We start from the raw sequence: 25270 nt of genomic DNA on the forward strand, positions 1-25270 counted from the left end.
TCCCTCCATCATAAGATCATAAGTGGGGATGATTGCTGATGACTGCACAGTGTTCAGTTCCATTCGCAACTCCTCAGATAATGAAGCAGTCCGTGTCCGCATGCAGCGAGACCTGGACAACATCCAGGCTTGGGCTCATAAGTGGCAAGTAACATAGCCAGACAAGTGCCAGGCAATGACCATCTCCAACAAGAGAGAGTCTAACCACCTCCCCTTGACAGTCAATGGCATTACCATCGCAGAATCCCCCACCATCAACATCCTGGGGGTCACCATTGACCAGTAACTTAACTGGACCAGCTATATAAATACTGTGGCTACGAGAGCAGGTCAGAGGCTGGATATTCTGCGGCGAGTGACTCACCTCCTGACTCCCCAAAGCCTTTCCACCAACCAAAAGGCACAAGTCAGGAGTGTGATGGAATACTCTCCACTTGCCTGGATGAGTGCAGCTCCAACAACACTCAAGAAGCTCAACACCATCCAGGACAAAGCAGCCCGCTTGCTTGGTACCCCATCCATCACGTTAAACATTCAGTCCCTCCCCCACCAGCGCACTGTGGCTGCAGTGTGTATCATCTGCAAGATGCACTGCAGCAACTCATCAAGGCTTCTTCGACAGCACCTCCCAAACCCGTGACCACTACTACCTAGAAGGACAAGGGCAGCAGGCATATGGGAACACCACCACCTGCACGTTCCACTCCAAGTCACAAACCAACATAACTTGGAAATATATTGCCGTTCCTTCATCGTCACTGGGTTAAAATCCCGGAACTCCCTACCTAACAGTACTCTGGGAGAAACTTCACCACACGGACTGCAGCGGTTCAAGAAGGCGGCTCATCACCACCTTCTCAAGGGCAATTAGTGCTGGGCAATAAATGCTGGCCTTGTCAGCAACACCCACATCCCATGAATGAATAAAAAAAAGTTGTACGTCTTCCCTTTGAGCACGTTGTCCTTCTTATGCTAACCTGGTGGTCTATAGCATTTCCCCACTCTTAGCTTTAATAATTTTTGCATTTTTAGCTGTCTCTTCCACACCAGTACTAATGCTCATGGTTCTGCCAAGAGCCACAATCCTAGTCAATTACTTGCTTGACAACTGCTCTCTGGAAAAGAAAGATTTACATTTAAATATCATTTCTCAATTACATCTCAAAGTACTTCATATACAATGAATTTGAAGTTCAGTGACTGATGTTGTGCATGCAAACATAGGAATACTCTAACAATTTGTATCACAGAGTAATAGTCTGCACTTGAGATTAAAATGTGCATTGTGGGCAGTTGCCAAGTGAGGCCTAGCACTTCTCCAAAGGAAGAGAAAGCAAACACAAAACCATATGACTGACTATAGTCTACACTTGCTGTGTGGATTCGGTGATAGTTCTGCCTACTAAGAGCATTCCATTGCCATCTTTTAGTGGGGCAGAAATAAAGGAGGACTGAATCCCACACTCAATCTACATCACATTGGGCAGGCCACAAATGGAGCCTCAGAAACAAACAAAACAGCAGGTGCACCAAGGGTCACTGCAGGAGTGGGGATCCCATTGCAAAGTTACATCCTTTGCAAATTTACACCATAGTAATGTGAATCTGGAACACTTTAAGAAGGTGACAACAGCATTGAAATAGCCACCTCCTGGATTTTAAAATTGGCACCAGGTGTGATTCCAGGATGTCCACTCTTTGCCAGCTTTACTACCTGACATTCATGCATAGCGTGTCCTGCATCAGAGCAACCTAATGTATGCTTTGAACTGTGCTACAATAGTGGCAGATAAAATATCTGATGGTGAAGATAGGGACATTCTGAAAATTCTTGCTTTACCCTGCGTGTCAGTTGATGTGCTAAAACAGAAAACAACATTTGAAGGAAACAGAAATCGAACTGATGGCTTATTTGATTGTTGTGTGTAAAATAAATTTGTGGCAAAAAATCCAGGGGGAGCTATTAGGAGAATTTTTTTTACGCAGCGAGTTGTTATGATCTGGAATGCACTGCCTGAAAGGGTGGTGGAATCAGATTCAATAGTAACTTTCAAAAGGGAATTGGATATACACTTGAAAAGGAGAAATTTCCAGGCTGTGGGGAAAGAGCAGGGGAGAGGGACGAATTGGATAGCTCGTTTAAAGAGACAGCACAGGCACGATGGGCCAAATGGCCTCATTCTGTGCTGTATGATTCTATGAACAGTAAACAGTAAAGCCAAGTGGTGAAAGACAACACTCAAAATTTGAATGGTGATCTGCTGAATGTGCCAGTGTTTGGGAATGATCACACATGTTGCATGGGTGAGAAATTAAATTGAGCTTTGATCACGCTTTTTTCATGTAATTCACGCTACATGCATTGCACACATGCTGGGATTTGCTGGTGACATTTTCTAAATGGAATCAAAAAATCTTTGCTTTTAGAAAGTCTTCATTTTGTGCACAGCATGGGTAGCTCACATCAGACAAAATTTTTATAACATAAAAGGATGAAAGGAAGTTCGGATGAGATGTCGCTTGTGATTCCAATTAACAGAATACCACAAACATCTTCATGATTGTATTGAATTCTTTCAAGGTACGCGTGCCAGTATACTACCACAGAATGTGTGTGATCTAGCCTCAGTAGACAATAGGAATGCCTACCCTGACATGTTTCACACGTACGCTACTCCTATCCAAAGAAAGCACAGAGTATGAAGGACCATGAAATACGTTAGTAACTATTTAGAATTAAACATGTAATTTACAGGGGCTACAACTCAAGGTGAAACTGCCCCTAAAGTTGCAGTTATCATGCTCAACTGAACATCCAAGCAATTTTTGCTGTACATGTGCACAGGAGCAAAGATGCACCATAATTCAATTAGCCAGCCAGTGCATTTGCTGAATATTTTTGGTCCTGCATAGGCTGCATTTACACAGCTCAATAGAGATGAAGTTTGAAAATATTTGCGGATTTCCTATGCCATTGCTGGGGTCTGCTTTATGATTGTGGTGTTTCGTTCGTGACATGGCCTGTTCCTTTAAGATCACAGCTCAGGTACACCCTGTGGGGTAATGGCCAAAATAGGCCCTGATGTCAATTAGAGGCTAATTAGTGTTGCTGTTGAAAATTTCTGCCTTAGCTCTGGAAGGGCTGGAAACATTTTCTCTCTCTCACACACACTCTAATTTTTTTTTAAATCCATAGAAATTTGACTTCACTAAAGCTTTTGACATTTTTCCTCTTATTTTTCAAAATGTCATTAAATGAAAAGCTACTGAGTAAAAACTGCAAGAAACTAAAGAAAAATATTCCATTGGTTCAGCTGACTGAACTGCACTGACGCATCCTAGAAAATTAGATACAATTCTCCTGCTAAAACGATGCAAATTCAACTCACAGAATTATAGCTTTGAGAAAATATATCAGAATATTCAAGCTTAGGGCTTTAGGACAGGCTGAAGCCGTCAAGTAAAAATTTAACAACGGCATTAAAAGACAATTCAATGGATTAATTCACTCATATTATTGTGAAATATGCAACTTTTAAATTTTGTTTAAACTCTTAATTAGAACCAACAGTGGTATTTTGAGTTATTTTAGAAGCTCAGTGGTCAAATTGCACAATGATGGAGTGGTGAGTTGATATAGGAAAAATCCATTATAAATGTGGACATAGCAATTTATAATGGGGAAAAGTTAACACTAAAGTGTGTCAAACACATAGCAACAGGAAGTCAAGTTGTGCAGACAGGAAAGATTTAAGATTTTTATTAAGAGAATGCTGCACCTGTTGTCAATCGACATATTTTGATGTATCTTGACAGAAATTATGAAAAATGGAACCACCTACACCTTTTCTAACTCTCTACCCTACAGTGAGTAATATAGGCAGCTTTTCAGAACTTACAAATAAAGTAGTTCTTAATTCCTTTGTATAATATGAGTAGGTCTCTTCCCACAGCTTTATGTCTACTTCTTGCACTCCCTTTTTGATAAGGTGTATGACTTCTTGATCAGCGCTGAGAGCTTTGATGAGGCTCTCAAGATTTTCAATGATTTTCTTCCTCATCTCAGCTGCAAAGTGATTGCATTGCACGTGTTTTCACAGGAGGGTTCATAGGTTAACTCCGTTCAGCTGTTGCAGATCCAGCTGGTTGTCATGGTCACTGAATGGTTGGTGAGGTGGTAAGTAATCCTGAAAGCATCCTCAGGAGCTTGATCCGCACCCGCTGCCATTTCCTCCATCCTGCTCTCAGTCGCCTTTGTCCACCTCTGTTCTGCTATTTTATGTCCCTGGATGTGTGTTCTGGAATCACAGAGTGATTTTCATCTCTGTTATGCCCCATGTGCACCAATTTATAGGGAATAATCGAACAGGAGGTTTGAACTGTGCATGTGTTTCTAGGTGTAAAAAGGTAGCCAGGTAGCTCCCATCTAAAAGAGAAGGGAGCCTTATTGTAATATTAAAATTAAGGCTGGTTTTGACATCATTTCGATGTGTTGGTGTTGTTAAGTGCAATTGTGCATTAAACTTTGAGACCACTGAATCCTTCGAGCCAACCCTGGGGATGTATGAAAATTTAGCCAATTAGATTTCAACATTTGCAAGAGACAACAAGAAAGGAAGTATCAGCTGGACAAGGCAAAAATAGTTTTCTGGGTGCCAGGTTTCTAAAGATTAGAGAGCATCGTAGGTGTCACCCATGTACTGCACAGACCGCTGAACCTAGCCGCCACTTTCTAACAAGCAAGGTGCACTACTGTCCTCTGGGGAGGGGTCCCTAAAGTGCAATGCTTGCAAACCCCCCTCGCATCCACCTCATAAAGTGGTACAACCACTTTGCTAGCCATCATAAAGGAGCTTGGGCACTCCGCTGCTCCATCACTTGCCCACAGACTCTGTCTTATATCTCTATATCGGATTTCCTTTCACTTCACCTTTGTCTGACATTTCTCCTCCCTCACCCCCTCCATCCTTCCCTAGCTTTGGCATAAGCTAGTAATTAGTTAAAATCCATTTTGAAGCTTTATAAATGTTGAACCAATATTTGCTTCCATATGCAGCTACTTACCTTTGACTGCACACATACCTTTAAATTTGAACGTAACCTAGCTGCTGCCACAAAGCAAGCTGCATTGGCAGTTTATGGTAATTACTCAAACAAGCAGACCTGGCAACATTGACCGGTCAGCTCAGCGTATGGTGGATCAGCTTGATCTGGGCTGCCAGCCATTCCCAGTACTGACTTTGCCGATCTTGCAAACCCGAGGCTTCTGTTCCTTGATCTATTATTCTTTCTTCTCACAGTTTAGATTCACTTCGATTTTCCTTTTTGAAATTTGAAACAGCTATGGGAGCCAGGAGGGAACAAAAAAAAACTTTCCTTTGCATCCACCTGAATTAAAAGAATATTAATAGCTGTTTTTAGCTATTAAGCATGTGCGTGCCAATGGAAAGCAAAAATGGATATATGTTGGATGCACTCCACAATACCCCTGCACAGAGCTGTCCCCCAGCAAGGAATCAACACTACCAGGAGAGGAGAGGATAAGAGATGGGGAAATTGACAAGGAAGGAGGAGGAATAAAGGAAAGTTCAACAATAGAAAAGACATCAACTATTTAAAAGAAGATCTACCATCAGATTATTTTTAATTATCGTAAAGAAGCCAAAGCAATGTGTTGAGGATAAGTGATACACCCTGAGGTAAGTGATACACCCTGAGAAAATAAACCATCATCTACAAAGAACCACACATCCTCTTAAAGAAGATAGACATTCATTTCTGTAAAACCAGTTCCCCACAAATAATCCCTGTCTGCAGGGTGAATTGAAAATGTCACGGCATGAAGATGAAACCTTATTGTGTATGATTGATGTCAGTGCGAATGACTCAGGAGTGCTCCAGTGTTTGAGTATTTTGTCCTCATGAGGGGTCATTTGGAAAATATGAGCTTGAGGCAGTACAATAGCCTTTTGTTTCCCTGTAGGTGAGTCCAACTTAAGCGAACACTTACATAAATTCATTTGCATTGATGGTAGAAATTTTAATATCTTCTAAATCTAGCCTCCTAAAGTAAATAGATGCAAATATTTTGACCTTATATTTACCACACATTAGTTGTTTTTTGAATAACTTTGCATGGCATCGGACGTTCCTTACATTTTGTTCAAGTACTACAAGTGGAAAGAGCCAATATTCCCCCTGGAACGCCCCATGATCACAATGAGCACACTGATCTACTGGCCCACTGGGGAGCTTGGTAGCTGATAATGTCTGTTTTCAAGAAAAAATATTGTGCTTGTAATTGGAAATGTGGAAATTCTTGTATTTAACTGTAAATCAGGTCCCCACAGTCATAAGGCAAGAAAATGTTAAATCCTGTGAAGCTTAGTGATTTTTTTTGCTGTTTGTCCTTAATGCTCTGAAATAGCTGTCAAAATTTGCTGATAGTATTTGTAGATCTAAAATCATTGAGAGTCAGACTAGTAGAGAGAGAGAGAGAGACCAAAGATTCTATAGAGTGGGTTCAGAAAGAAGCAAAAAGTCTGAAAAAGGGGAGAAGGAAACAGAGTTAAAAAGTTGACAGAATGGAAGAAATAAAGAAAAAAGTAGACAGAGAAGCAAAGGAAGGGAGGGAAAGAAAAGCAAATGTACTAAGAAACAAAGACAAGTATAAAGAGGAGAGAGCAGGTGAACAACGAAGAAAATAAATAAAAACAGAAAATACTGGAAACATTTAGCAGGTCGGGCAGCATCTGTGGAGAGAGAAACAGATGAAAGGTCATCGACCTGAAACATTAACTGTTTCTCTTTAGATTTCAGATTTCCAAAATGAGAAATAAAGAAAAAGAGAATTAAAGTAAGAGAGAACAGAAAAAGTCTGCTGTTCATTGTTCTACAATTTCTGATGGATCTTTTTGGAAAAGTTATTTGTTTTTAATATAACATTATTTTCGGTGTTCATTTCAGTCTCAAAGCACAGAACAGAAAAGTGGAAATAGAGCTGAATGTATCAATAAGCCAGTGGCCCTGCTGACCCAGTGACAGAAGCAGAGCTCATTGAGATATCCATATGGCTGCTGGTACATTCAGTTCAGCAAGGCTTTTTTGGGGAGGAAGGAGGATGGTTTGAAGCAACATCAGCTTTCTGAGGTTAACAGTGCAGCTGTTGGCCCTATTGGAAGGTCAGGGCCAACAAGTAAAAAATTGCCAATCACTTCACAGAATTTCCGTGCAACAACCATTTGCAACGGGTGCTAAGCAACTGGAGAGCTTCTCAGCTGCATTATGGAGAGAATACCACTTTTAAATAGGAAACGTGGCCTTAATGAACCTCATGCACATTTGCTGTGCAGGCTCTATGTGCTGCCTATGTAGTTGATATGCTTCAGGTCCTGAATAGACTTCAAGCCTCAGCACTCTATGATGAACCTGCACTTTTGGCACCAAGGATTTCATTATTGACGTCTGGGGTTCTTGGCCTGGATTTTCTCCAGGGCAGGTTTGCCGCTCGAGAAGGGTCTAGATTGTTCCATCCCGTCTATGACCCTAACCCATTTTCCTGAGTTGGGGCTGTTCAGCTGTGCAAGGTGTACTCTTGATGGCATTCCTGCTGACAATGACAATAACTTGCATTTACATAGAAAAACATCCCAAGGCAGTTCAGATGGGGTATGATCAGGCAAAATGAATGCTAAGCCAAAGAAAGAGATATTAGGAAAGGTGACCAAAAGGGTTTTAAGCGAGGTCTTGAAGGAGCAGAGGCGGAAAGGTTTAGGGAGGAAATTCCAGAGTGCGGGGCCTAGACGTCTGAAGGCACAGCTATCAATGATGGGGTGAAGGCAGGGAGTTCTCAAGAGGCCAGAGTTTGAACAATGGAAAGTTTGGTGCAGAGGGTTGTAGGGCTGGAGTGGTTACCAAGATAGGGAGGGGCGAGGCCATGAAGGCCATATGAACGGACAGATGAGAATTTTAAATCGGAGATATTGGGGATCGGAAGTCAATGTAGTACAGTGAGGATAGGGGTGCGAGGGGACATGGTGTGGAAAAGGATGCAAGCAGCAGAATTTTGGATGAGCTGAAGTTTATGAAGGGTGGAGGATGGAAGGCCAGCCAGGAGAGCATTGGAATAGTCAAGCCTGGAGATAACAAAGGCATGAATGAAGGTTTTAACAGTGAATGGATTGAGGTAGGGGGCAGAGGCAGGGGATGTTAATGAGGCAAGAGAGAGCCCACACTGCCGGGGAGGAAGACAAGGTGTTGCTGTAGTGGGGCGCCCATTAACCGCAGAAGATAAAGATCAAAGTTTAAAGGGAGCAACAGAGACCCGAAGATCTGTAGATCACAGGCCTGAGGAAAGGGAGAGTTGCCCACCACTTAGCTCTCTTTCCAAAAGAAGTTTCGCTGTTACCCCGCAGTCTACCATAACCCTTCTGCCGGTAGTCCTGGGGATCAGTGGTAGTAGCGGGGGAATGGGGAATCGAGTGGGTTTTTGAGCCACATCTCTCTGCCATCTTTTTAGATGAGGTGGGGTGGTCAGGGGCAGCCGGTCGCCTTGCCTTCTGGAGCAGCGGGGAGAAAAAGTGAAGGCGGCACTGGTAGGGGCTAGACTGTGGCTTCGGACCTCCCCACCTGCTTTCCCTTGATTCTCCCCTCCTATACTGCCTGAACTAGGGCAGTAAAGCAGAGGAGAATTCAGCCCCTTTCGTCTTGGTGTTGGGAGAGGAAAACAATGCACAAAGTCATCTAGAGAAAGATATTAGTTTTGTGGGGATGCAATGGACTATTGGTTTGGTATTATTGTCTGATCAGAAACTAATCAGGTCACATTTCTTTGGTTGGTCCATCAAGTTAAAGTATATTAATTTGCAAACCCATGTCAAACATTTAGGATGACAGCTGTTGCGGCCCAATATTATGAGTAAACAACTCAACAGACAACCAAGCAACTGCTTTTCACACCTTGTAGTAAATTTTCATCTGTAGTGCTCCTTAAGCAGAGCTTCCCATGCTGCAAGTGCATATTTGGAATTCGTACATGCGTGGATTCCTGATACGCACGGCCAGCATTCAAACCTCTATCCTAAAGCACTAGTGACAAAAAATGTGCCCTCTTTGCTGCTTGAGTGGTAGAACTGTTTAATGTTCTGATTGCCTGACTATTGAGACAGAACCCCTCTGAACTTTAGAGAGAAGTTGCACTTTAGAGTCCCAGAAGAATTGTTTAAGAACAATGTGCTTCCCCTTTTTTGACTGTCTGTTCCAGGTTGAGGTGGTGAAGTGGGCTTTGTGGTGTCAATAGTCTATCTAACATTTCATCTAGGACTCAGTTCAAAAGTTATTGGAATTGACTGTTAAAGATTTAGCATTCTTTCCTGTTTTTAAACAGTTAATGTAGATGGCAAAGTATCCTTATGTTTTTGCTTTTCTGTAATTAGTCTGCTTGGAAATAAATTTGATTATTAGTTTTAGCCTGGATGCAATAGTCTGATGGTGTGGAGTTTTCTGCCTTTTGAAACGATCAGGATCAGATATAGGAGAGCCTATATAATCTCAGGTACATCAGCTATGATAAAGGTTAATTGTTAGTCCTGAGGCATAGTATCCCATTCATATCAAGCATAAGATTACCAGTTTCAGTCCATAGGAGTCATGGATCTGCTTATGGAAGCTATCTTTTTGGTGTGAATATGAGTAACCAGTGTTCGGAGGCTGCCTAAAATATTCCCATATCTCTTTAGGAGCACTTAAGGTGTAGGGCTGGGAGTTTAAAAGCACTTTTATACTTTCACTTGCACTGCAGTCAATTTTGAGATAGGTATCAATGCATCAGAATGGGCTGTTGGTCTTTGTAAACACACCAGGCTCCAATTTTACACAGACACTCACAGACAGCAAATGTTTACATAACTAAGAATAACTCTCTTTTCCCAAAGGAAGGTCATACTACAATGTCATCAATTGCTAAACACCTGGGCTTTACACCGTAGGGTACAACTTGCTGCAGTTTGCTGCATTGCATCTGCAGTGGGCTGTATATCCATAGTGTAAAGCACTGTAAAAGTCTCTTATGTGCATGGTTTGAACTGAATTCTTGCTGGATTGGGCTATAGTTCTACTAATGGGCAAGAAATGCTTTCACCTTTCCCTAAGCTGCTGGTCATCACTCACAAGGTATGGTTCCAATAAGGAAGACAAATCAACCAGATCTACTGGCTGAACAGCATAGAAGCCACCATGAGAAAGGCAAAGAAACAAAAGTATTAAAAACAGCGAGCTAACAACAATAGAGTGGCGTCGAAAACACATTACAAACATCACAAACCCAAAATACCATTTACATTCCATGAATGGGCTTAACCCAACAACATTTCTTGCTTAGTAGCTAGTGAATGTTTCTTTTTCTGGTGACTGATTTTTCAAATCTTTATAGTTTATTTTCAGTTAAGTTTAGTTAATAAACTAATAAATCAAGGCATGGCAGGGCAGCTCAGTCCCATGGAATTCACATCCTGTGCCATGTGCAAAATCCAGGACGCTTCCCATGTCCTGGACAACCACAGGTGCAGGAAGTGTTCAGGCAAACTCTCTTGACCAATACGTTTCTGGCCCAACAAGGAAGGAGGCATTGCTGGACTTGGTTCTAGGGAATGAGGTGAGCCAAGTGGAGCAAGTATCAGTGGGGAAGTATTTAGGGGACAGCGATCATAGTATCATAAGGTTTAGAATAGCTATGGAAAAGGACATGGACCACTCTAAAATAAAAATATTAAATTGGACGAGGGCCAATTTCAGTGGGATGAGAACAGATCTGGCCCAGGTAAATTGGAATCAAAGATTGGCAGGCAAAACTGTAATTGAACAGTGGGCAGCCTTTAAAGAGGAGATGGTTCGGGTACAGTCCAGGTACATTCCCACGAGGGAGAAAGGTAGGGCAACTAATGCCAGAGTTCCCTGGATGACAAAAGAGATAGAGAGCAAGATGAAGTGGAAAAAAAGGGGTATGACCGATGTCAGGTTGATAACACAAGTGAGAACCAGGCAGAATGTGGGAAGTTCAGAGGGGAAGTGAAAAAGGAAATAAGAGGGGCAAAGAGAGAATATGAGAATAGACTGGTGGCCAACATAAAAGGGAATCCAAAAGTCTTCTACAGGCATGTAAACAGTGACTGGGTAGTAGGAGGAGGGGTGGGGCCGAATAGGGAGCATAAAGGAGATCTACTCATGGAGGCACAGGGCATGACCAAGGTACTAAATGAGTACTTTGCATCTGCCTTTACCAAGGAAGATGATGCTGCCAGAGTCTCAGTAAAGGTAGATATAGTTGAGATACTGGATGGGCTAAAAATTGATAAAGAAAAGGTACTAGAAAGGCTAGCTGTACTTAAAGTAGAAATGTCACCTGGTCCAGATGGGATGCATCCTAGGTTGCTGAGGGAAGGAAGGGTGGAAATTGTGAAGGTACTGGCCAGAATCTTCCAAACATCCTTAGATATTGGGGTGGTGCTAGAGGACTGGAGAAGTGCAAGTGTTACATCCTTGTTCAAAAAAGGGTGTAAGGATAAACCCAGCATCTATAGGCCAATCAGTTTAACCTCGGTGTTGGGGAAACTTTTAGAAATGATAATCCGGGACAGAATTAACAGTCACTTGGACGAGTGTGAATTGATTAGGGAAAGCCAGCATGGATTTGTTAAAGGCAAATCGTGTTTAACTAACTTGATAGAATTTTTTGATGAGGTAACAGAAAGGGTAGATGAGGGCAATGCAGTTGATGTGGTGTTTAAGGACTTTCAAAAGGCATTTGATAAAGTACTGTATGGTAGGCTTGTCATCAAGATTGCGACCCATGGAATAAAGGGGACAGTAGCAACATGGATACAAGATTGGCAAAGTGACAGGAAACGGAGAGAAGTGGTGGACAGTTTTTTTCGGACTGGAGGGAGGTGTTCCCCAGGGGTCGGTGCTGGGACCACTCCTTTTCTTGATATGTATTAATGACTTGGACTTGGGTGTACATGGCACAATTTCAAAATTTGCAGATGACATAAAACTTGGAAGGGCAGTAAACAGTGAGGAGGATAGTGAAAGACTTCAAGAAGATATAGACAGGCTGGTGGCATGGGCGGACATGTGGCAGATGAAATTTAACACAGAAAAATGCAGGGTGATGCATTTCAGTAGGAAAAATGAGGAGGGGAATATAAACTAAAAGGCACAATTCTAAAATGGGTAAAGGAACAGACAGATCTGGGGGTATATGTACACAAATCGTTGAAGGTAGTAGGGCAGGTTGAGAAGACGGTTAAAAAAGCATATGGGGTCCTGGACTTTATAAATAGAGGCATAGAGTACAAAAGTATGGAAGTCATGATGAACCTTTATAAAACACTGGTTCAGCCACAACTGGAGTATTGTGTCCAGTTCTGGGCACCACACTTTAGAAAAGATTTGAAAGCCTTAGAGAGGATGCAGAAGAGATTTACTAGAATAATTCCAGGGATGAGGGACTTTAGTTGCGTGGATAGACTGGAGAAGCTGGGGTTGTTCTCCTTGGAACAGAGAAGGTTGCGAGGAGATTTGATAGAGGTATTCAAAATCATGAAGGGTCTAGACAGAGTAGATAGAGAGAAACTGTTCCCATTGGCAGAAGGGTCAAGAACTAGAGGGCATAGATTTAAGGAGATTGGCAAAAGAACCAAAGGTGACATAAGGAGAAACTTTTTTACACAGCGAGTGGTTAGGATCTGGACTGCACTGCCCGAGGGGGTGGTGGAGGCAGATTCAATCGTGGCTTTCAAAAGGGAACTGGAAAGGAAAAAATTTGCCGGGCTACGGGGATAGGGCAGGGGAGTGGGGCTAGCTGGATTGCTCTTGCACAGAGCTGGCGCAAACTCGATGGGCTGTAATCTTTTTACAAATCTATGATTCTATGATTCTTCCAAAGCATCATGACTTTGCTCAACTGCAGCATTCCTTGTAAATCAAATCCTCTGCAGGCTCCACACCACTGGCAAATGCAGTTTTGTTTTCCTCTGCCTGTAGATTCTGACACAGAGATGGGAGGGGGGTCAAGAGTTCTTCTTATCACTGTGTGTAGTAAGCAGCAGAGTTCTTACCTCCCAATAGTCATCCGTACAACTGGAACACAAATCGATTCTTTGTTATTAAAGGCAGGTATCAGTAAAATGAAATACAATTCATATCAATTTGTTCCTAAAACACTGATGGCAGCTAAACTGCTTTGTGATATCAGGAGGAAGCAGATGTACCATCAGAGCAGTTATTTTGCCATCATCAAGGAAGGAAAATTGCATGGAAAAGAAATATTTACAATGAGACTTTTCACGGAACTTAGATAATCATGTGAAGTCTGTGATATGTCCAATTGAAAGAAGCCCATTACAATGCACAAATTAGGGTAGATGAGTTATTCCTGATTAATGCCCTGATTAGTGGGCATAAAGTGGGCGTAACCGATTGGAATCATAGGGGACAATTTTCATCTTCACCACCAGGTGGTAATCTGTTGGAGCAGATCGCTTGAAATCAATCTGATGAAAATTGGTGGGTTCGACAATGCGCAGGCAATCCACTTCACTAGGTTACCAAACAGGCAGTGAAGGTGAAAATTAACCCCGGTGGACTTCAGCCCATTAAGTGCCCCATCTAATGTTATAGTTTGCGTTTTGAACTGGTGCCAGAGTGCTGGCCAGTTTGCAGTCATTAATGTTAAAATTAGCATCTAAATACACCGTTCAAATACACCCTTCCCTGTGTTTACACCAGTATAGTGCTTAGTCATCTACCCAGCCTTATAAAATGTCTGTTCAGTGCAGTTTACAGAAATGCATTTAAAGAGCCCCACATTAAAATTTGTTGAAGCATTTTGAGGCTATTTTGGAATGTTTATTTTGTTTTGTTTTGTTTCTTTTCTGTTTCTATTTAGTTGGTCAGGAGGCTTTATACCAAGTGGTCTGCCACTGCTGTTTTTTTGGCACATCAATGCTATTAGGACAATGGGAATCTTTTAACATTTCTGCCTTTGGAAGGAAGAAGAGCAGGAGCAATGGAAGGATGGCAAGCGGGCCAGACTGAAGCAAAGGCAGGCTGTACCCTTCCATCCACATTTACAGATGCATCTACCTGGCGATGATCAGGTGGAACTGGCTGTAGATCTGCAGAGCTGTGCCGTCTGCTGCCGGGACATATGGCGCCTAACTTGCACCATAGGGTTGGCACTGCTAGTGGCCCTAATGATCTGCTGTGCCATCATGTCCTCTTCCTCTGCCTCCTTCTAGAAATGCTGCAATGCTGCCCTATGAAGAAGCTGCCCTGGAGTTGAGAGTAAACCAACCTTCCTCATTAGCATCTCAACCTGTACCACGTGCACTTTGCCAGCCATCAAACAGGGGCTGAATGTTCTGTTGCTCCATCACTTGGCCACGACTCTGTTTCCTGTCTTAACATTTATCACATGGACTACTTTTTCCAGGCCATTTGTTTTACTCAAACAATTTTTGCAAAGGCTAAAATATTCATTAAAGATATTAGTATCCATTGGAATTGTTACAAATACTTTTTTTTAAAGAAAGGAGAAGACATGAATATACTTTATAAAATTGCTGTACAGCTTTGTCACAAGGTGCGTACAGGAGAATGCATTGGCACATTTATGGTTGTTGTGTGGTTGTGCTCACCTTGGAATCCTTTGAATATGGTTGGGCTCCTAAGGAGTGTTCAATCTGAAGGTAGTGGCATAAGTCGTGAGATGGCAGTTGTCTACCAATTGTTGGAAGGACATAATTTGGCGTCTGTCAAGGAGTTGCCTCTCCTGGTAATGCCTCTCTCATACCAGGTTAGGAATCTACCAGTGGTGAATATATCTGGGAATTCCCCATTATGTTGGGGAAAAAGTCAATAGGCACTGAGGGATTTTCAAAAGCATGCAGTCCTCTCTCCAGGTTAATGGTGTTATTTTGGTGTTTTTCTTGTCCTCGGTCAGCCTTTTCTAGGAGTCTATGAAGGGCGGGCTGAGAAGCAGCTAAAGAATGTGAGGACATACCAGATTCCAAGCCTTGATTCCCTGACAGCACTGCCTAAGATTGAGAACCATGATGTGGAGATGCCGGTGATGGACTGGGGTTGACAATGGTAAACAATTTTACAACACCAAGTTATAGTCCAACAAATTTATTTTAAATTCCACAAGCTTTCGGAGACACCACCTGAGGAAGGAGGAAGCCTCCGAAAGCTTGTGGAATTTAAAATAAATTTGTTGGACTATAACTTGGTGTTGTAAAATTGTTTAAGATTGAGAAGAATGAGCGAAAGCTGTCTCCCACTCGTTATACTGGTATTTCTGGTTCTCTTATCCCAACAGCAGACTTGTTCCGTTCACCAATCACTCCTGTGCTCGCTGACCTACATTGGTTCTCGGTCTGGGAACGCCTCGATTTTAAGATTCTCATCCTTGTTTTCAAACCCCTCCGTGGCCTCACCCCTCCCTATCCCTGTGACATCCTCCAGCCCTAAAACCCTCCGAGATCTCTGCGCTCCTCCAATTTTTGCCTCTTGTGCAACCCCGATTTTAATCGCTTCACCATTGGCAGCCATGCCTTCAGCTGCCTAGGCCCTAAGCTGTGGACTTCCCTCCCTAAACCTCTCCACTTCTCTACCTCCCTCACCTCCTTTAAGACCCTTCTTAAAACCTACCTCTTTGACCAAGCTTTTGGTCAACTGTCCTAATATCTCCTTATGTGGCTCGATGTCAAATTTTGTTTGATAATGCTCTTGTGAAGCGCCTTGGGACGTTTTACTGTGTTATTAAAGGTGCTATATAAATACAAGTTGCTGTTGTTGTAGACCCATGAAAAACTGGTGATACAAATCTGTCACTGGGATAAGAGAGCTGGGTTTAATAATGCAAACAATGGGAGCCAGTTCACAGATGCTTGTTTCTCAAAGTCCAAAACTAAAACAATGCCAATGCAAGAGCAACTTAAAATTGGTTACTTAAGAACTCCCTCCCCCAAATACTTGCAGATTATTCCAGTGAAGAAAGATAAATGCACAGGTTGAAAACGTTTGACAACTTTTTTAATCACAAATTAAACCAAGCATTTTCATAAGATTTGAGGTGGAACTGCAGAAGTTCAAATGTAACCTATGAAACAATATACAAAACATCAGCCCAATTTTCCTGCATCAATATGATTGGTGAGGTACGCCATACATTTTGCCATGTTGTGTGCTGAGATTACCATTGCTGATTTACTCCAAAATTTGACGGCTTTCTAATTAGCGAGCACAGTGGCGAATCAGAAGTGGCAAAGCCAATGGCAATTTGAGAACAAAGGAAAAGGAGTAGGCCATTCAGCCCCTCGAGCCTGTACTGCCATTCAATTAGGTCATGCTGATCTGTACCTCAATTCTATTTACCTGCCTTTGATATTCTTACCCAACAAAAATCTATTGATCTCAGTCTTGAAAGCACCAATTGTCCCAACACCCACAGCCTTTTGGGAGAAAGAGTTATCGATTTCTACTACCCTTTGTGTGAAAAAGTGATTCCTGATTTCCCTTCCAAATGGCCTGGCTCTAATTTGAAGATTATGCCCCCTTGTTCTTGATTCCCCCACCAGAGGGAATAGTTTCTCTGTATCTACCCTATAGAATCCTCTTAACATTTTCAACACCTCAATCAGGTGACCTCTCAATCTTCTAATATCAAGGGAGCACAAGCCAAGTTTATGACTGGAGAGAAATATGCAGTGGGGACCCGATGATACAAAACTTGGCAAATAGTGAGTAGGATAGTAGCAGACTTCGGGAGTACATAGACAGACTGGTGAAATGGGCAGACATAGCAGATGCAATTTAATGTGGATAAGTGTGAAGTGATGCACTTTGGGAGGAACAACATGGAGAGGTAGTATAATCTAAATGGCATTATTTTGAGGGGGGTGCAAGAGCAGAGGGACCTGGGGGTACATATACACAAATTTTTGAAGGTGGCAGGGCAAGTTGATAAGGCGGTTAAGAAAGCATATGGGATACTTGGCTTTGTAAATAGGGGTATTGAATACAAAAACAAGGAAGTCATGCTAAACTTTTACAAATCACTGGTTAGGCACCAATTTTGGGCACCACACTTTAGGAGGGATGTCAAGGCCTTAGAGAGGGTATGGAGGAAGTTTACCAGGGATGAGGGACTTCAGTTAGGTGGAGAGATTGGAAATGTGTCACCTATGAATTAGTGAACCACTCTAAACAAGTGTTTCATATCTTTACTATTTAGCAACGACCCCATATTTTTACAGACTTATTAAATTGTTAATCGGGATAAATCGAAAGGAGCGACCTGTTTAATTTTAATTTGTTTGCAACTGCCCTTACGGAATTCGCAGGCTGGTGGCTGAAGGGTGCAAATGGATGAAATTCAGCAAAGCATGCAGAAAAGGCGAACATTTAAACTGTAAAACTTAAAACTTAAAACTTCTAAATCCTCATTTTATAATCCAAATGATTAACTGCAGTTTAATATGTGCAACGTTCATAAGAAATAGGAGCAGGAGTAAGCCAATCGGCCCCTCCAGCCTGCTCCGCCATTCAATAAGATCATGGCTGATCTGATCCTAACCTCAAATCTAAAGAACACAAGAAGTAGGAGCAGGACCCGGCCACTCAGCCCCTGGGCCCACTCCGCCACCCACAGGGCCTTGACCGATCCGAACTCAGCTTCATGTCCAATTTCCTGCCCACTCCCCGTAACCCCTAATTCCCTTTAATTCTAGGAAGCTGTCTATTTCTGTTTTAAATTTATTTAATTATGCAGCTTCCACAGCTTCCTGGGGCAGCAAATTCCACAGACCTACTACCCTCTGAGTGAAGAAGTTTCTCCTCATCTCAGTTTTGAAAGAGCAGCCCCTTATTCTAAGATTATGCCCCCTAGTTCTAGTTTCACCCATCCTTGGGAACATCCTTACCGCATCCACCTGATCAAGCCCCTTCACAATCTTATATGTTTCAATAAGATTGCCCCTCATTCTTCTGAACTCCAATGAGTAGAGTCCCAATCTACTCAACCTCTCCTCATATGTCCGCCCCCTCATCCCCGGGATTAGCCGAATGTTCAGCCAGCTAGCTGTACGCACAATGTTATCGGAAAACATTTCCATTCATTTACTCCGAGAATCGATGGCACAATAGCAATCTGAGTCCAACAGTAAGCGCTCATGGGCAATCAGTCCATTCCTTTCTAACATGGACAGTCTAACCTCCCGCTCTTTCTGAATGTAACTTCAAACGGAATTGGCTTTTCTAATTTACAAATCTTGCAAGCATTTTCACATGAATCCTCTCCTCAGTCAATTAATCTCGCCCCTGCCAAGTCACCAGTGCTGTTGTTTTTCAATCTATGCTGCAGCGGTGTGAAAACTGACTTAATTGCAGGCAAATCACGATCACCATTGATTTTAAGGGGGCGGAACATGGTAACTATCTTTGTAAATGTTTTTGGAGATGGTAATGGCAGAGCAGCACAAAATTCCCAGAAAATATAGTGGCATAATTAATGGTGCAAGTCACTTATTCCATAATTTCTTCTTCTTCATCATTCAAAGGTTCCTACAATGTTGGTGCACCATTACAATGGCACAAGTCCCCAGGAACAACTGGGCCATCAGGTCCTTTGTGCACTCAAAATAGATATTGGCTATATAAGCCTCAGCTTATCCTTTGTCACTGACTCTAAGGTCTCTTGGAACACTAAAGCCCTGATTTTAAATGGGGCAGGATTTGGGCATGTGAGGGCCAAAACGGACATGATCCATCCGGTCCACCAGAGCATGAGGCCAGGGAGATTTTAACTCCCAGGCCTCATTTGAATGCACTGACACAGACTCCCGCCTGAAGTCAATGGAGTTAATGTCACCATTAGCATGCGGGAATTGCCATCGGAAATCCACGGAAATGGTCCCTGCCAAGTGAAGTGAGGAAGGGAGAGGGATCGGTAAGGTTTGCAACCGCAAGAGTGGGGGGGAAGCCCGGAGCAGGGGAGGCCCAAGGAACCTGTAAAAAGTTAAAAATAAATGGACTTACCTGGGCCTCCTGCTGCCAGGATGCTGCCAGATGCCAGCTTTCGTTAGTGGGTTCGAGACTGTGTGGGTCTTAATCGAGCCCACAGTCAAAGTGGCATTTGCATCCGATGATGTCATCAGGACGCAACTTCGTCATTTAAATTAAGCCCCTGCTCCTTTGCCTGAATTCCAGCAAGTTGGGGGGGGGGGGGGGGAGGGGTGGCTGGGTGGGGGAGGGAATACTCCCTCAGTACTGCACTGAAGTGACAATCTAGAACAGGTAGTCTAGTGCTGCAGGAGGACTTGAGTCCATCACCTTCTGACTCAGGGGAGAGAGTGCAAACTATCACTGAAGTGTCTTAAAGGAACAGGCAATGCCTAGCCAGAGGTATAAAAGATTAATGGGGGTCCAAATGTATGGTTGAACAGGTTTTCTAAGAGACTTCTGAAAAAGGTATGGGGATTGGCAAGGATGAAGGGATAGTCTCGGCCAAGGCCATCAGCGGGACAGCTGGTACAATCTTCAGGGCACTTCTGCCCTTTTAAGGACCCTCACTTTCTTTTCTGTTGCTGCAGCGGCATCCCACGGAAGCACCATTGAGATTCTCCTTTTCACACTGGCAGACTCCCTCATGGCAGCCAGGTGCCCGTTGTGCATCATTAATGAAATGGGTCAGGGTTAGGGTAAATTCCGATGAATGGGTAGCAGTCCTACCCCACTGGAATTCTGTCGCAAAGAGGAAAATTCCAGCCTTGGAGTCAATGATGGTGATGGCATATATGTGCTTGCAGATAATGTTGCCAGGGGATAGCATATAAAAATAATAAGTAGGAAAGGATCAGGGATGGAGACCTGGGGGTGACTGCAGGTGACTTTGTGAGCATGGGAGGAGAAATTGTTCAAGGAGACATATGATTGTATAGGCACAGATAGGAACTAGGAGGGCATGGTGTGTGAAGATGGATCAAGAAGATGAGGCGATGGAGGAAGATGTAGTGGCCGATGGCAGTAAAGGTGATGGAGAGGACAAGGAGGGAGCCACGGTCACAGTTACATAGGATGTTGTAAATGACTTTGACCAAAGCAGTTTCAGGGCTGTGGACGAGTGGGAAACCAAACTGAAAAAGGGAGTCCCGGATGTGTCTGGCAAAAATGTGCAGTGTATAGGTCTAGCACCTCGAGTAAAATGGAAAATTTTGCGTAGTCATTTTTAAGAAAGAATAGAACAAGAAAAAGCCATCAGCCCATAAAGACTATTTGCACTCTACCCAAATTATTGAACCTTCCAAGGAAAGTTCTGCAAAGGAAATTGTGCAAAACCCCAAAATATCAGTCTAAGTTACAGCCTCCATTACTTCATGCTAACCAGTTGCTTTCACAGGCGATGCTTCCGTGATTCCAGAAAATAGGAACCATAATTTATGTTCCATAAGTAGCTCAATGTAACTTTTGATTCTGTCTGAAACAGATATAACACCAGTTCTTTTTTTTTTGAATGTATGATTGAATATACTATTAACCAGGAATCTACTATTTTGTCAAGGGGGGTGAGCAGAGTGAAGGGAAATCCTTCTATTCTTTAATTTTATTTTTATCTGAAATGGATAACTTCACACTTCCCCACATTAAACTCCATCTGCCAGAGTTCTGCCCACTCACTGAGTCCGTCTATGTCCCTTTGTAACTTCCTGCTCCCATCTACACAACTTACTGTGCCTCCTTACATAGTATCATCTGTAAACTTGGTTGTAAAACTCTCTATTCCTTCATCCAAATATATATGGTGAAAAGCTGAGGCCCCTGTGTAAATCCCTGGGGAACACCACTTGTCACATCCCACCAATCAGAGAACGAACCCTATATCCATACTCACTGTCTCCTACCTCCCCACTCATTCCCAACCCATGTCACAAGGTGACAATTCTGTACGCTTTCTGGGATCTCTCCAAATAAATCGTCCAAAATACAAAATTACATTTTATTATTCAGATTTTACGTGCTCATAGGGGGATTGCGGACTTGACTTTGCTGAAGCAGTCTAGGCCCCGTGGGGTTCAAAACCCCTTTAACAAAAGACATTTGAAAGAAAGGGTTAACTGTAATCCTTTTAAACAAAGACATTTGAAAACCTGCAAACACAGTAATGTGGTAAACTGTGTTCTTGCAAATCCTGTTTTTCCCTCACTCGACGCTGATGGCATTGGAGAAGTATGAGTTTCGGGATTGAAGACATTGTGCTGCGGATAGATATCTAGATTATTAAATATAAGCTGGATGGATAATATTGAGCTTAAAGTGTTGTCAGGCTTTCAAAACACAGGCTTTTGGAAGCACAAGCTTTTCAACACAATAATGTAAGAAAAGGCAACAGGGACATACATCAAAGACTTCGGATCAGGAAAGCAATGATAGGTGTGAGAAAAAGCACTCCCTTCACCGCCGGCGCACTGTGGCTGCAGTGTGTACCATCCACAGGATGCACTGCAGCAACTCACCAAGCCTTCTTAGGAAGGGAGTTCCAAGATTTTGACCCAGCGATGATGAAGGAACGGCGATATATTTCCAAGTCGGGATGATATGTGACTTGGAGGGGAACGTGCAGGTGGTGTTGTTCCCATGTGCCTGCTGCTCTTGTCCTTCTAGGTGGTAGAGGTTGCAGGTTTGGGAGGTGCTGTCGAAGAAGCCTTGGCGAGTTGCTGCAGTGCATCCTCTGGATGGTACACACTGCAGCCACAGTGCGCCAGTGGTGAAGGGAATGAATGTTTAGGATGGTGGATGGGTGCCAATCAAGCGGGCTGCTTTGTCCTGGATGGTGTCGAGCTTCTTGAGTGTTGTTGGAGCTGCACTCATCCAGGCAAATGGAGAGTATTCCATCACACTCCTGACTTGTGCCTTGGAAAAGCACCTCAGAATGTTCTGCAATCTATAACTGTAAGTTGTTGGTGAATTCTTGCCCCTGGGTACAACATTCTTCAAAGGTCCTGTGCATTTACCGTCAAATACAATCTCAACAGCATAATGTCTTACATTGTGTACATACATCCATGTGTGCAGTACTCTGAGACTCAGAGCATCCAACCACTGTTAGCATTTAAGATAAGTTTACTTAGTTACAAATTGCTCATCAACCCACGAGTCACAGTCACGCTAGTATTAAATATGTACAAACATCATGAAGCAAATGAGATTTTGGAGTACATATGTATTATGTCAGCTCTGGGTGTTCTATCATACTTTGTGTTTAATGAGAATATCTGAAGGAACAGTAACTTTGGAGGGAACAGCAGGTCAATCACTCATGGAATATATACTCTGGTCCATAGGTCTTCACAATGCATCCTTTTTTTCAAACTTAGAATCAGACTCACAGAAGGAGGCTCTTCGGCCCATCATGCCCATGCCGGTTCTTTGAAAGAGTTGTCCAACTTAGTCCTACACCCAAGTTTTTTCCCCATAACCCTGCAAATTAGTTCTCTTCAAGTGCATGTCCAATTGCCCACTGAAAGTTCTTATGGAATCTGCTTCCACCAACATTTCAGGTAGTGCATTCCAGATCTTAACAACCCTCTCTGTGAAAAAAACTCTCCTCATTTCCCCTCTAGTTTTTTTGCCAACCATTTAAAATCTGTGACATCTGGTTACCGTTCCACTTGACGGAGGAAACAATTTCTCCCTACTTGCTTTATCAAAACCCTTCATAATTTTGAATATCTCTATTTGGACATCCCTTAACCTTCTCTGCTCTAAGGAGAGCAATCCCAGCTTCTCCAATCTCTCCACATGACTAAAGTTCCTCATCCATGGTATCATCCTGGTAAACTTTCTCTATACCCTCTGCAAGGCCTTAACACCCTTCCTAAAGTGTGGTGTCCAAAATTGTACACAATACTTCAGCTGAGGCCTAACCAATGATTTGTAAAGGTTTAGCATGATTTCCTTGTTTTTGTATTCAATGCCCCGATTTACAAAGCCAAGGATCTCATATGCTTTCTTAACCGCCTTATCAACTTGCCCTACCACCTTCAAAGATTTATGAATATGTACCCCAAGGTCCCTCTGCTCTTCCACCCCCCTCAAACTAGTACCATTTAGATTATACTGCCTCTCCATGTTGTTTCTCCCAAAGTATATCACTTCACACTTATCCACATTAAATTGCATCTGCCATGTGTCTGCCCATTTCACCAGTTTGTCTATGTCCTCCTAAAGTCTGCTACTTTGTTAATACGTTACTGTATGGTATGGAAGGAGATTTTATATACCCCCATTTCCCTACCCCCACCTCCCTCAATGCTGACATTTTCTAAATGCATCAGTCCAAAACATATAATTACATTTTTATTGTTCAGATTTTCATGTGTTTATAGGGATCAAGAGCTGTAATACTACTCCTCATTGGGTTACCGCTACTGAAAGGGTGAGAAATTGTGTCCTGTTGTAGCCTTTAAAGGGCTACAGTGAGTTAAAGGGAAACATCATTTTCTAAGCTGCAGGAAGCACAACTGCGAGAATATCTGAAGGAACAGTAACTTTGGAGGGACCAGCAGCAGAAAGAGCTCCCAGGTTCCAATGTTTCTGTGAAGGTATAGCTGAAGTAAGGAAAAGGGGAGATCGACTCTTGGACACTGAGGGCAGGAAGCCCCACAAAAGGGTGGTTCAGGCTGTTTGAAGGAAATTGCAGGAAGAGTTATTGCAACCTGCACCACCCCAAGAACAGCCACACAGGGCAGGAAGAGGTTCAATAACCTCACAAGCATAGCCAAGGCAAGCCAAGGTACTCTTGGCAATCCACACCCTGCACTGCTGATCGAGGCTCCACTCAACTTTCATACTCTTTATCATCACTTGGATGCCAAAGAAACTCAGTTATGCAAAATGCAACCTCTGCAAACAATCAAACACCCATCTGAACTCAAAACTACTCTGTCAATTCACATAGCCTGCCACAATGGGTTCCGTTAATCTTCAAGGACAGTTCATTTAAAGGACCAATACACCTGCTCCTCTTACTCTGATGAGATGCATGCGCTCACATGAAGGAATACAGGTCTCCATATCAATCTCATTCCTTTAACATTGTCTTCTCTCTCCACAAACGAAAAGCTGGCACACAACCACTGGCAGAGAGCTGCAACTGGGGGATGAACACCAATACTGAAAACTCTGAGGAATTTCCACAAGTAATAGGCAGATAGACAGAAGAAGTTGTGAGAGATAGGTTGGAGGTGGGGTGGCTACAGAAGGTTGATAAAGACTGGGCAAGGATTGTCATAAATATGTCAGGATCCTACACTATCTCAAAGTATTAAGACACTATTTCTTCAAGGTCAATTATCCTTGTGGACACATCCAAACAAGCTCGTCTGTGTTTTGCATTATGGGGAATACCTTAGAGGGACAGATCAGCCACTCTGATGACCACCAAGGTGCTCCCAGAGCTGCAGCTGCTACCACTTCCAGATCTGCAATTCTTGCCACTTCATCACCAACTCTGCTGTGGCATCTTACCTGCGCAAGCACAGAGTAGTTATTGAATCAGAAGGGTTTCCTAAGCACTAGTGAACATGAGGACCAGGAAGTGGAAGACAGGGAGATTGTTCCCAAGGTCTTATTTTGATTTATTTGCATTCACTAACCCACCATTCCCGCATCCGTATATCCCCCCTATCCTCCATATGCCCCATCCCCAATTCCCCCATCCTCACCACCCCCTACCCCCATCCCCTCTCACCCCCCTCTCCGACGGTATTGGGGAGATATGTCAACTGCTCTCTGAAGACCTGCAGGTCACTTTTACCAAGAGAAGAGCACTGTCTGTGCTAATCAAGGTCACGATTGCCTTGAATTTCTTTACAATTGGAGCCCTCAAGGTGGCATCAGGGGATTTTTGCCATACTAGTCAGGCAGCAGTTCACCACTGCATAATGAAGGTTATTGATGCTCTCTTCAGGCAGGCTGTTCCTTTCATTTCCTTCTCAATAGAACCAATAACAAAAAGAGAGAGAGCTATCCAGTTCCACAGACCGGCAGAGTTCCCACAGGTGCAAGGAGCAATTGACAGAACGCATGTGCCAATCAAAGTCCTCTGTGACAACCCCCTCAATTTCATGAACAGGAAAGGCTTTAATTTGATTAATGTGCAGCAAGTGTGTGATGCCACTTACCTTATCCTGCATGTGAATGACCACTACCC

General features: G+C 43.0%; 1 long non-coding RNA gene across 1 annotated transcript; it reads right to left on the reverse strand.

Moving 5' to 3' along the window:
* Window positions 1-4399: 4399 nt before the first annotated feature.
* On the reverse strand, window positions 4400-25270 carry LOC137301340 (uncharacterized). The gene is made up of 3 exons (XR_010958282.1): window positions 25242-25270; window positions 13116-13137; window positions 4400-4554 (listed from the first exon to the last, which is right to left on the reverse strand). It is a non-coding gene; the product is annotated as an uncharacterized lncRNA (long non-coding RNA).

This window comes from Heptranchias perlo, chromosome 33 (genome assembly GCF_035084215.1).
Source record: "Heptranchias perlo isolate sHepPer1 chromosome 33, sHepPer1.hap1, whole genome shotgun sequence".
Classification (NCBI taxonomy): domain Eukaryota; kingdom Metazoa; phylum Chordata; class Chondrichthyes; order Hexanchiformes; family Hexanchidae; genus Heptranchias; species Heptranchias perlo.